This window comes from Lontra canadensis, unplaced genomic scaffold (assembly GCF_010015895.1).
Source record: "Lontra canadensis isolate GAN:19392208 unplaced genomic scaffold, GSC_riverotter_1.0 scaffold8, whole genome shotgun sequence".
Classification (NCBI taxonomy): domain Eukaryota; kingdom Metazoa; phylum Chordata; class Mammalia; order Carnivora; family Mustelidae; genus Lontra; species Lontra canadensis.
The window spans coordinates 14796977-14810071 of NW_022631002.1; the positions used below are offsets into that span (position 1 = coordinate 14796977).

Genomic DNA, 13095 nt, shown 5'->3' on the forward strand with positions numbered 1-13095 from the left:
ATGCTAAAAAGACCATAAAATTAAGCAAATGCAACATCTGAGATCCGCGGGGTCACAGCGCAAGCTCAGAGGCTGGTCAGCATGTCTAACTTAGAGAATGAAGCAGGAATCTACCATCTTTTTATCCATGAGAAATAAATGTAATCTCTGTCCCAGTGATTCTCAAGCTGGGGTGATTCTGCCTCCCCAGGAGATAGTGGGCATTTCCTCAGGACATTTTCGTTGGGGGGGGCATGTGCGTGCTACTAAGTGGGGAGAAGTCAAGGATGCCCCCCACATCCTCCAACGAAGAATTATCCAACCCCAAATGTCAACAGTGCTCACACACAAGCAGGAAGCAACTAGAACTGAGGTCCACTCAAGCACAATTCAACACTGAGGTTTACAGGGGGTGGGAGCCGAAGGGGGCATCCCCTTTGCAATATGGTTTCTCTGCACTCTCAGAAGTGGTAACAAGATTTAGTGGTATAAACAATGTGGGCACATGAAAATAATGATGATGATGATGATGATGATGATGATGATGATGATGTTAAAACAACAGTCACTCTTTCACCAGACTGAGGACTGAGTGTCAAGGGTTCATAGGTCTGGGTAGCTCGGTTTCTCAAACTAGTAGGTAAAACATGGGGTTTTAACTCAGAGCCACGTGACCCAGATCGCCCTGCATGCAAAGGGACACCACTCACAGGGGATTTCAACTGGACCAGACACTTGCATGCCCATCCCCGACGACAGAGTCCAGAGGTGGGAGACAGAGCAGCATGGAGCTGTGACTGGACCTGCAGAGACAGGAAGGGGACAGGGTAAGGGACGGAGGAGGGCAAGACAGGAAGAGCGCAGGGCTGAATGAGAACAGTCGCCTTAGGAGAGCCAGGCTGGGAGGCACTGCAGGAAGGGGGGGGGGGGGGGGGGGGCCATGATAATTAACTCAACAAGTTGATAGTATTTGCATTTAAATGCCTCCACAAATCACTACAAACAAGCCAGGACAAGTCAGGCCTATTAGCATATACAAGCCAGCCCGGGAAGGCCGCTCTAGGTGGGTCACTGAGTGGGCTGCTCACTTAGAAGGCCGCCCGCCAGCTTTCAGGGAGCAGGGTGGGGGGCACATGAGGGGAGGGCTAGGGAGGATGAGGACGCTCTATTTCACTCCTGAACACATTTAGTTGCAGGATATTAAAAACAGTGGGTCTTATTCCCAGCCCATAAGGGGAGAGCTGAAGAAATAAATGCTGGACCTTTGAGTTTATTTCTTCCACTGTGCCGGGAAACAAAAGCTAGTGGAGGCCAGCAGCAGCCACAAAAGACACACAGGGGAAAAGCATATGGGGACTGTCATTTGTGGGGAGGGTACTCAACATGCCAAGTGCTGTGAAGACAGTTCTCCTCAACTGAACTCCCCTTAGAGATGTGAAGCGTGTACTGTGCCCATTTTACGGATGAAGGAAGTAAGGCTCAAAGAGGTTCAAGGATTGGTCCACAGTCACACAGCTATGCCAGACCTGAGGTAGGCCTCAAGTCTGGGACCCGGGCAGATGGGTACAGGCTAAAGCAGAGTGAAGAACAGGAGCCGGCTCCCCAGAAAAGCAGGCTCATCGGAGTCACCTCTGCTTCTCCCACAAAACTGAGTATGAACAAAAGAACCCCCGTTTTAAGGGCTGGTTTATAAGCCGCACTCTGATACTGAACTGACCTCTCCCCACTTTTACTGTGTTATTATCTCATTCCTCCAACCAGTGAGGAAGACTGCACCTCCCTCCCATTAGACACTGGGGAGTCTACACCAGGATTTCCTCTAAACGCCAATTTCTCCCATGCAGACCATTGTTAATAGCTTTCCCAGCAAGGGCGAGATAAAGCAATGGTCCTTTCCCCGAGATGGAGGCGTTCTCCACTTTCCCTAAAGACACCTCCACCTCTGGGTTTCATACCTGTTGCAGGAAAAAACAGCCTCAACTTCTTTGAAAATGTCAGTGGTGGTGGTAGTGTGGGGTGGTGGGGGTGGGGGGTGGCTATCATTTTCCCTACTGCCATCCTTGACCTGGAACCAAGTTTTCAAAGTCGGCCAGGTAGGTCCAGGTAACAAGTGTGTATAAGGCCCGGTATAAGACTGACAGTCTTTATCAAAGCCTGTCCCTTGATAATAATTATAATATAATAATAATAATTATGTAATTATATAAACGTGACACCATTCAGGAACTTGGTAGAACACAAGTGTATCTTAAAATAGTCACTTCAGGGGAAGTGTGGGTGGCCTGGTCTGTTGGGAGTCTGCCTTCAGCTCCCATTGTGATCTTGGGGTCCTGGGACCGGATCCCGCATCAGATTCCCTGCTCAGCGCGGAGTCTGCTTCTCCCTCTCCCTCAGCTCCTGCTCTTGCTGTCTCTCTCAAATAAATAAAATCTTTAAAAAAATAAATACAAATAAAAACAGTCACTTCAGCAATGATCCACAGGCTCCTTAAGTGTCCAGAAGTTGACTTGATGCTTGAGCAAAGATGCAGATGTTCCATGGAGAAATACAGAGCTGTTACAAGGAAAGCAAAATCCACTCCCCCGACAAGCCAAGTGTACATTAAGAACCAAGGCCCTGAGCCAAAGAGCATTTTAGGAAGCAGGGCCTGAAATGGTGGAAGAGGCTTGCATTGTTTCTTGAGCAGTTAAGAAAAATTGTTTAAGAAGGAAAAGTTGCTAAAAAGGAGAAGAAAAGCACACATGTGCTTTTTTTTAGCACATTTTCACTAGACAGAAAGATGTCAGGAAAAGTTGTCCAAAACAGGCCACTCGGAGACCATAAGTGTGAGAAGCAAATAAGTTCATGTCCACACATATGTACTTTTTATAGACTTACAAAAGTTAAAATTCTTTCGAAAGGAGCTTTTTATACACTGAAGGGAGACCGCCATATTTGAACAGGCACTTATATGACTTTGGCGGGGGCGCCGGGCTGAAATCACATATCGAATTAAACCCCTTCGTCTTTTCTTCCTTCAGCTCATCTGACTCCAGCCTCTCCGCTAAGGAGATCCAAGCAAGAAGTCACACAGCTGCCTGGGACCCGGCGGTTTAAGACCGAAACGCAGAGCCCACAACGGAGATGTGCGTTCAAGTGCAGCTCAACCAGCAGCCTCAGAAAGAAACACTTTCCTCCAGTCACATTCCGGGATGAAACTGGGCACAACCAAGAGACCAGCAAAGTTGTTTTTTTGCCGCCTCCCCCACCCCCACAGTCTCCAAGAAGCTCAGCCCTTCTTACCCCTGAGGAAGTCTACACACTGCGCCCTCCCAGTCTACAAGCCGCCACCATGCCTTGGCCCCAGTCACCCAAACACCCAGCTCTTCTCTTCAGCTACTACTCCCCCTCAACACACCCACACACACTCCCACACACCCACACACATAACACCAACACACACTCTCTCACATATACAAACAATGTAGGGAGGCCTGAGCAGTCACCAATTCCTGCCTCCAGAAGCATGGGGGATGAGGGGGATGTCTCACTCCCAGATCAAAGGTTTGTGGCCAAAATCACTTTCAGGACAGCCCGTGAAATCAGCAGCAGATGAAAATTCCACTGTCTTTTCACACAGCCCAACGGAGCCAGTTTTCCCAGTTCAGAGTCTTCCTACAGATGACTGAAGATATCCTGTAAACTCCCCAATGTTGCCCCCAAAAGACCCACTTAAAAAAATTAAAGACAAGATAATCATTTAAGAAAGCCTTTAAGGCCATTATGTGATTAGCAGAAGAGAAGGGGAAAGGGCTGTTGGCGCTTCCCCATCTTCACAAAGAGTGGTCTGCAAAGGGGGTTTTCATGGCTTCAGTCCCAAACCAGCAATAGCCAGAGGGAGCAGGGGGTGGGAAGGGAGGGCATGCTCTGCCCTCCCCACTCCTCCCTCTAGGGAAGCCTGAGACCCACTTCATGGAGGAAAGAGGATGGGAAAATGTTGGAGGAGGCACAAAACTCAAAGAGCATGAGCAGGTGAACCACCCCAGACCCCCACGCGACCCAGGACAAAGGAGGGTAGCTAAGGCTTGGGGGGTGGGCAGCCCCAAAAACCCCCGGGGCATTAACCCTCCTGTGGACAAGGCTCTGTGATGGCTACCCAGTAGGAAGGAAGAAGGGCTCACCCAAAAGACAGAATAAGCCCAGGCATTTTACTCAGAGGCCCTGTCAGGGGTTAAAACCAACAAAACAGAACTCTTACTCTGAAATGAAGCTAAATTTGTCACCTAGCAAACTTTCTCTGTCTTGTTTCCCATTTTCATTCACACCCCATCCTTGCAAAAGCAAGAAACTCCAGCGATTAAGGGTGAAAGAAGGGACGAAACATCAAAGGAAAAAAAATCACCTTTAAAAGTTACAAATGAGAAACAAAGTCACCTTCCTTGGGCAAAGAACTCTCTGGAAACATACCCATTACTGCTAAACTACTCACTGCCTTGTACTTACCACTCAGTCCCCTGCCCCAAAGAATGGAAACCAAAAAAAAAAAATCCAAAAAACCAGTTAAGTGTCTCACTGCTGTGGTGTCGGCACAAAGGAGCTGGTTGTCAATTCCCAGTTTCTGTCCATAAAGGAGACACTGACCACATTCGAGGGAGGGGACTCGCTAATACCTGACTGTCCTCTTTGAACATGTGCAAAGTGACAATCTGGCAGCCAACTTTGCATCATATAGAAATGAAATCTGACAGTTGTTGATCTTGTATTTTTTTCTCCTTAATCTGGATTTTGAGAGTGACTTGCCAATGAGCTAAGATTTTTGCCAGAGTTCCTCCCTCGGGGCAATTTGACTCAATCTTAGCTTCGGTATGTTTCTCCATTTGAGTAGCCTAAGGACTCAGGACACCGTGCTTTAGAAAGAAAAGGCACCCTTTCAAGTCTGATGGAGACTAGCTCCTGCAAAGGCATTCTTTTGCCTGGATTCTGTTAAAACCGGGTCCCCATTTCCCTTGACCACGGTCTCTAACTCAGGCAGAGGATGGTGGTTCTGGGGTGTGCTGTGATTTCTAACAATTACCATTATGACCAAGTTCTCATACCACAGCATTTGGACCCCCCTGCGAAGTACACAGTAATGGAATCTGCCTTCCTGTTCTGTTTTTAGGGTAACGCTCCCATCCTGGTCAATTACACCAGCCCTGGGAACCAGAGTAGCCCACCAGGCCCCAGCATTATAGAAATGGGCCAGGCTAAGAGCAGGCAACCATTTTAATAACCAATGAAAACATAAACCACAGCAAGTACCATCCTTGTTGACATTACGAGTCAGACGTGTTATCCCTGTAAGGCCGGCAAGTGTCAGACACTTGCAGCTTGCAAGTTTCTTCAGGCCAGAATCACTATCACTGTTGTCTCCCCTATAAGACGAGGCTTAAACCTCTCCAGTTAGGAAGCAAAACAGATATGCTCAAAAGTGGGTGGAACAAGTCATTTCCCTCCTAGTGATGAGAGTGTTTCCCTACACTTTTATAAAATGTTGCTTAGTCACTTAAATATTTACGTTTTAACATAAGGCTGTTGCAAGTCTACAGTACAAATCATTTCTTAGGTTAGGTTCTGCTATGGGCCCTCTAGCATTTCCAGGCTCTCACAGTAACACTTCAGAAGCGCGCGCGCGCACGCGCGCACACACACACACAAGCTCCAATGCCCAACACCACACAGTGACAATAAGGACATAAGGACACACTCTCTGGATACGACTTGTGACCAGAACTGAGGGACCAAGCTAAATCACCACCAGCCCCAGATGATACTTGGCTAGGATTCTGCAATCACAGATTTATTCTAATGAACTAACCACCTGTGGGTCACCCAAGGTGAGCTAGGCCTGCCCTGGGAGTGTCTAGTAATCATCATTTAAAGTCATAATGATGAAAACTGAAATCTCGCTTATTTTAGCTCCTTGCCACTGGGCAGTCCAATTGGCACTGAGTTTAACACGGCAGTTAGAGCCAATCCCAAAGCAGCAAGAAGGAAGGCACTTCACTGTCCTGTTGGAATGAGCCAAACGGAGGCCTGCCGAGAGCACTGTTTTATTTGGGTCCTTTCCACCCTCCCTGAGTATTCATTTGTGCAAATAAAAGACGGAAGGGAAGAAACCAAAATTAAAGTTTCAGGTGGTTGGGGAAGCAGCTCAGATTTTTTTTTTTTTTTTTGGAAGAGTTACCAAGTGTTTCTCAATAGTTCCCTGTCAATCAAAGCTGTTTTCAGGAGAACTGGAAAACAGCAGCTCTATCCCAGAGTAAGTGCAGCCGCTTCAAAAGAGAGCTGGGAGAGGGAGGTGACCCATGTCAGGAAGACAGAAGGTCTCCAAGTCATTTAATTCTCTGTGATTCCAAAAGGGCTGATTTTAAAGTGTAAAAGTGCTTGCTTCTGCATCTGCCCCATGTTGTTAAATAACACTTGGGCAATTAAATAAAAGAGCAAAGTGTGACCCCAGCCCATTCTGAGAGGCACTTACACGCTCTCTGAAAACATGCTGGAAACGAAATGCAGACAATCTCCTTAGTCCTGTAATTTAAGGACGGGGAAGAGGAAAAGTTTCTCTTGGCCTTCAGAGCCACACACACCCTCTGAAAGGGGGCCTTCGGGGTCTCTGCAAAAGAGAATGAACAAAAATGCAGGTGTGCAAACATCCAGGTGTAGGCCTCTCTCCAATGACTCCATTCTTGAAACCCTTCATTATTTAGAACTGTGGACTCTTGACTTCCCACACATCCCACCTCCGTTCCTTAATTGCTTGCCGTGTTGGGGTTGGGTAAAGAGAAGGATTCTGAATCTCGGGCTGCCAGTGGCTGTTGTGATAACAAGGAACAGGCCACGCTCCAGTCCTGGCCTCTCTGGATCGGTTACCTTGGAAGGTGTCTGCTTTCCTCTCACATGCAGGTCTCTGCCCCAGCACTCGGGCTTCCTGCTCCAGCCTGGCCTCCTGGAACTCGTGATTTTTAGGGTTTCCCCTTGAAACCTATCCAGAAACCACAGCCATTAAAAGAACATGAAGGTTTGACACCTCCTGAATTTAGGAATGAGGGGACTCGAGGGGCCAACTCTGCAAACTCGCACCTGCTGCTTGATGGCAAAGAAACAAAGTTCCCCAGCTAGTGGGCGCGAGCTTTAAATTATACTCTATTTATTTAGTGACTTGTCTCCAAGGATCTCAAAGCATGGGGTGAAATAAGATGACGTGTAACTTTCTCACTATCTACCTTCATGGCTTAAGTTTGTTTTCCTTGCTTTGCCTTCCTACATTCCACCAAGCAGGCCTGGGCCCTAGGGAAAGGCCTTCTCCCTGTGCCCAAGTGGGGGCCCTCTGATCTCTCTGAGCTTGTCTGTCAGTGGCTTTTAGAGTCTTCCAGGCCTGTTAAATGAGACAAACGAGTGCAGAGGCAGTGACGACCCTCCTGGATTCACCTGCTGATGGGTTTCATTTATACCAGCTTACGTCCTGTGCACCAGTAAGCCAGGCAATGCCCTCTTCTAATACACCAGGCACCAGTGATGGTCTTTGCCCTCCAGGTGTTTTGCCATTCTTATAACACAGGTATGTCCAAAGCAGAAAAGACCATTTTCCAGAAAGTTCTTTCCCCTCTCTAAGTCTGCAATGATTACTTTTTTCCTTTTTTTTTTTTTTTCTTTCCTGCTGTTGACTCAACTTGGGCAATCTTTCTCCTTTAACAGGACAAACATCACAGCTCTCCCTCTCCTCCACCCCTCCCCACGGAAATGTTTCTCCAGAGTGCGAACAAACTAAAATTAGAGGGTGGGCAAATGGATCTCCAAAGGTGCCTTCCAGCTCCAAACCTCTGATTCTCCCTTTCATTAGTCTACAATAAGCACATTCTTCACATTGTTTCCAACTGGCCAGTGACTTCTCTTGCGCTGAACAGGGCGCATTTTGGGCGCATTTTGGGGCAGAGGAACCCAAACTTTTAAATGGCGCTAGCGCTGCAATTACTCAGGAGGCAGGAACTAATCCAAAAGCAAGATAAGGAAGGAAGGAGGGAGGGAGGAGGGAGGGGAGGAAAGATGGAAGGAAGAAGGGCTTTACTCCGTGCCCAGGAGAATTTAGACACTCTCACCTCAGGTAGGTTCCAATTGGAATCTACTAGTTCAAGTGCATCCAGCCTGCCCTTCCCCCACACGCCCCAAGAGAATGGGAAGTTCAGCCAAGACTTGCAGCACCTGCCCGCCGTTCTAGGCCGGCTGTGCGAACCGGGCAGGCTGGCCGGCGAGGGGGAGGGAGGCTCCACTCACCTGGCACACAAAGGCTCCGCACACCTCCGGAGGGAGGAGGCACTCGCAGGTCCGGGGGCCGCGCCGCGCGCGACAATGGGAAATTCCAGCGGCACCCGAGCCCCGAACTTAAGCACCCCAGGCGGCATTCTCCCCACCTCCCGCCGCCCCCGGGACTCCGAGGTGGCTGTCGCTAGGTGCAGGGGGGCTGTAAGCTGGGGAGGGGGGCTCATGGTGGCGGCCGGGGGCTGGCGGTCGCCCCTCCCCGTGGAGGGAGGGTCCCCGGGCGCGCGGCGGGGATTCACCCACGGGGCGCGGCGCTCGCGTCCGGGTCCCCGGCCTGCCCGCCGCCGGCTCGCCACCCGCCGGCCTGCCGGCCCGCCCGCCCGGAATCGCTTTATGTAAATGAAGCTCAACTCGCAGTTTGCAGGCTCACCGCCCGGGGAAGGGGGGCGGGCAGGGCGGGGGGCCTTCGGGGATCCACATTACACAGCAACAAAGCGGAAGGTTAATTTGAAACTCACAGCCCCGCCGCCGCTCGGCTCCCCGGGCAAAGCCTGACATCTACAGTCGTGCCGGGCGCAGGCCGGGTACTCGGCGGCGCCCGCGCCCGCGGGAACACGGGGACACACGGCCGCGCTCCGGGCACGGGCTTCTGGGCAGGCCGGGCCGCGCGCCCGGGGACGGGAGTCCTGGGCGGCTGGGCCTGCGCTGCCCCGGGAACCGGCCCGGCGGGAACAAAGCCCGGTCCTTCCCAGGCGCTGACCCCTCTCTCATCAAAAGTCAGGGGCTGGCCTAGAATCGGGAGAGAAGAAAAGGGCGCGCCCTCGGCCACAAAAAGGAGCCTGGGGCCTCAGAACCGGAGCCATGGGTCTCTGGGCCCCATCCACGTCACAGCCAGGCCACTCTAGCATGGGGACATTAGCCAATGTGGACAGGAATTTATTTGAAACACACACCCATCCTATTAACTGCTTTACAGAGCACTTCTGTTTTTCAGCTGCACAAACTTAGGAAAACATCCCCGGCTCTCCATTGAGAGTTTAAGGATAGGGTTTTTCAAGGGAGAGAAGGAAATGAAAGAGAGGAAGAAAAGCAGTTGCAGCTTGCAATCAAGCTTACAGTCTTTTTACAAGACTTGCCTTAAAAAGCCGCCTCATCTCAGATAAGGCAAATGTCACGCCCTTCACAGGGAGATTCCACGGCCAGGTCAAATTTAATGGGGCCACACCAGTTGGTCAAAGCAATTGATGCACACCTTAATACCCTCCCAGGTTCACCTTTCCCATTCGGCTATGCAAAGCCAGCTCCACAGAAATCTCACCGGAAGTCCCCTGTCCTCCCAGTCAGAGTCCCACGCTCGGTCTGATTTTACTCCTGATTGTCTCAGCACAGAAAGGCACCTGCTTTTCCCTTTCTGAAAGCCACCCACCCAGGCTGGCCCCACAGCCCTGAGAGTCCTTTCCGACTGCACAATAATGAACCATGCAAGTGTGAGAAATATAATAAGCTCACGAGGCAAAAAGCTGTATGTATGGAATCGTATTAGCATTAAACACACACTGGGGCCGGAGAAACCAGGATGCCTGGCTGATGAAAACTATCATGTCTCCATGTAGAAGGCATTCTGCACAGTGTCATCTGCGTTCACGTTCACGTAAATATCCAAACTGCCGCGGACAGACAACCCCTCTCTACAGTTTACACTTTAGTCCAGAAAAGAGACTCCAATTTTTTTTCCCTCCTTCAGCAAGGGCCCTGGGGGAAAAGACTGCCTCTAGGGAATCATGTCCGATTAGGGACAAAGGAGAGCACAAGCCAGATTCTGTCACACATGAGAGGGTGTGTGGGGAGGGGGACTGGAGAGCAAAAAAGAAAAGTGGAGGATGATTCTGCAAACCAGACTGTGATCAGTGCCGAGCGGATTCCAGACCACCTGACTTCAGACCCAAGAACAGGTGGTGTTTTCAAAACATACTATTATTTATATTAGCCACATGAGTCGAGAACACCTTAAAGAAAACCAATTAATAATTTAATTGAAAAAGTGACTATGAATAATGCATGCAGATGATGATGCTAGCAATAAGGCAAGTAATGAGGCGCACACAACACAGAGATGTCTCTGGAAAGGTCTTCAGGAACATTAGGACCCCCAATCTCCTGTGTCTTACCTGGGAGCAACCCATAGCCTGCTAGATAAAGACACTAAGAAAACGTTTATACTCCCCAGAAAATCTAATTTCGCTGCTTTATCTTAACTTTTATTAGCAGGGGACGACCTCATAATCTGGTGACATCATGAACCTGGTGGGCTGACAGATAAATACCTTTAATAAAATCAAAGCCAGAATGCCAAAGAGCCAGTTATAAAGTAATCTGGGAGGATGTGGAGGTGCTGGGCAGAAGGCCCTAGGGGGGATCCACAGGATACCGCTGGTGTCCCCAGTGGTGGACACAGCAACCAGCCTCTCTGCACCTCAGAGGCCTGACAAGTGGAACCGAGAGTGACCCTGGGTCCCTCCCCTTTATCTTAATCCAGCACCAGCTATATACATACTGAGAGCTGGTCAAGCCTGCCTGTGTGACAGGCAACATTTTAACAGGTGACTCCACAGGCAGGTCATCCATGACCTCAGTATCATGACAAATACAAAGGAATACCAAAAAGCTGGGGCATGACCTCTCCCAAAACTTATTTCCATCATTTGCAAAACAACACGTCTTCGGAGGGATTCCAAAACGTCTGCACTTAGGATGGAATCAACAGTTTCCCTGAAATCCAAGATACAAATTCTGTCCTCCAGCTCTGCAAGGCCCTGGGTCTTCTGGGGGGCAAGACACCTGTGGGGAAACCCATGGCTTCCCCAGCAGGGACAGCCCGGCACTTTCATGGCTCCTGAACACTGCTGACAAATAAACCCACTCTGGGGAAAGGCAGGTGTCCATAACTAGTCTCATCTCATCTGTAAACCGCAACTGGCAACAGCCAAAAGGATAAATATTTAAAAATAAATCAGGGGATGCTCACCTCTTCCCTACTCCTCCTCTTACCCACTCTCCAAGCCAGAGGCCAGCACCACCCCCCCAAACACTTAGCGGTAAATTATAGTTATCCCAACTGATTCAAACTGGCTTGTCTCTCTCTCCACATGCACATTCACTCTCTAATGCGCTCTCCTTTCCTTCAGCAAAGGTAAATATGATCTCTGAGCTAAGGTACAGTGAATGTCAGCATTCTGACTTGTAGCTAAACCTGGACTCTCTATTTCCATAGCACAATGGGGTTTAGGGAGATGAGTGTGTTCCTCCAGATCCTGGTATTTTTAGGGAAATATACATACACGTGGATTTTAAAATTAGTGCTTCAATAAACTTGAGGTTTTAACAAAGAAAAAGCCAGGAAAGGGCATGAGCAAAAACAAAAGTCCCTGAAACAAACAATAAAACATTTGGAGCTAAATTGCATGTCATGCCCTGAATTCAACCCTTCATTTCTAGGCAGTTATATTTAAGGACTTGGTCCCTGCCGGGTGACTAGGCACTCCTGGGTAGGACAGAGAATGCAGGCTCTCCTCAGAACAGCCCACACTCACCTTCATAATCATGGGAGGCTGTTGCGCCAAGGCCTACACAGATGTTTTGATTCACATTTCTCTGACACATACCTCAAGGCCTCCATCTATTGCTACAATGCTTATTCCAGAGATTAATTTTTACCCCCAAATCGTAGCTGGGAAAGTATCTAGTTTACTTAACCACCCTCCCCAACTCAGACCCTAAACCTGTCATGTCACACATATGAAAGACACAAATGAGTAACCATTTTCTAAAAACTGTGACTGGAAGGAGCTTTTCCAAATTAATTGTAAGTTACAGAGCCCAAGTTTTAAGACAGCAAAAAATAAAGAACTTGCCTTAAAACAGCTTTAAAGCATTAGGTAAAGAGCTTGCTCTCTTTCTCTCTCTCTCTCTAACAAAAATATTATTTCTGAAAGGGCAAAGAGAATTTGCCATGCAAGACTTTTATACCCAGGGGGATTCTTACATTTGTGTTTCTAAACCTTGAAATTGAGAATTTTAATGAAAAGGCAGACGGATGCTTAAGGACAGCATCGCAATTGGGGTCCAGACATTACAGGAGAGAAGCGCTTTGTTTGGGGCCAGGGAAAAGAGGTGGATTCTTGTTTTGTTCATGGGCTATCCCCACTGTCTGACACACCCCTTCAAGCTCAGCCTGATGCAAACCACTGAATTCTTGGAGGAAAGCAGGTTGGAAGGAGAGGAAAGGAAAAAGGAAACAGGAGAGGAAAGAGAAAGGGGGAGGAAATATGGCCTCTTTATATGAATCGTAGTTTGAAAAAAAAAAATCTTAACACAGCATCAATTCCATAGGATGTACCCACAGCTCCCATACACATGTTTAAAACAATCAATTAAACAATATGCCAGGAGCACAATAACCAGGATCATTTTTTTTTTCTTTAAGTGAAGAATTTCATTTAGCTTTGCAATTCCTTCCTCTCAAGCAACCACTTCTTGGGGCAGGACACCAAGAGATAAACAAAAGATGACCTTGTTCACACTTCCCAAATGAGAATCCCATTTTCTTATCTTTCCATTTGAGTGCATTTTTGTTTGAGATCTGTGCTAATCTGACTTAAGAGCCAGAGCTGAAATTTCACATATCCTCCAAGTCAGCCAGTGTTTTAGAATTTGGATTTCTATTGAGGCTGTTCCAATCGTCAGTGAGGCCTACGGTAAAATGTGCTTCATGCTGTTTCGTTTGTCTCTCTGCAGACAAATAGAAACTGTGAAATTTAAAGAATGGATAAAAAAAAAAAA

At 48.4% G+C, this 13095-nt stretch overlaps 1 protein-coding gene across 1 annotated transcript in view; it reads right to left on the reverse strand.

Annotated features, from left to right (window-relative positions):
• Positions 1–8612, reverse strand: part of ZFHX3 (zinc finger homeobox 3) — a 232001-nt gene extending 223389 nt beyond the window's left edge. Inside the window, exon 1 of the mRNA XM_032854051.1 lies at positions 8272–8612. The gene's annotated coding sequence lies outside the window, so the exon portion shown is untranslated. The remainder of the gene's footprint in view (positions 1–8271) is intronic.
• Positions 8613–13095: the final 4483 nt, after the last annotated feature.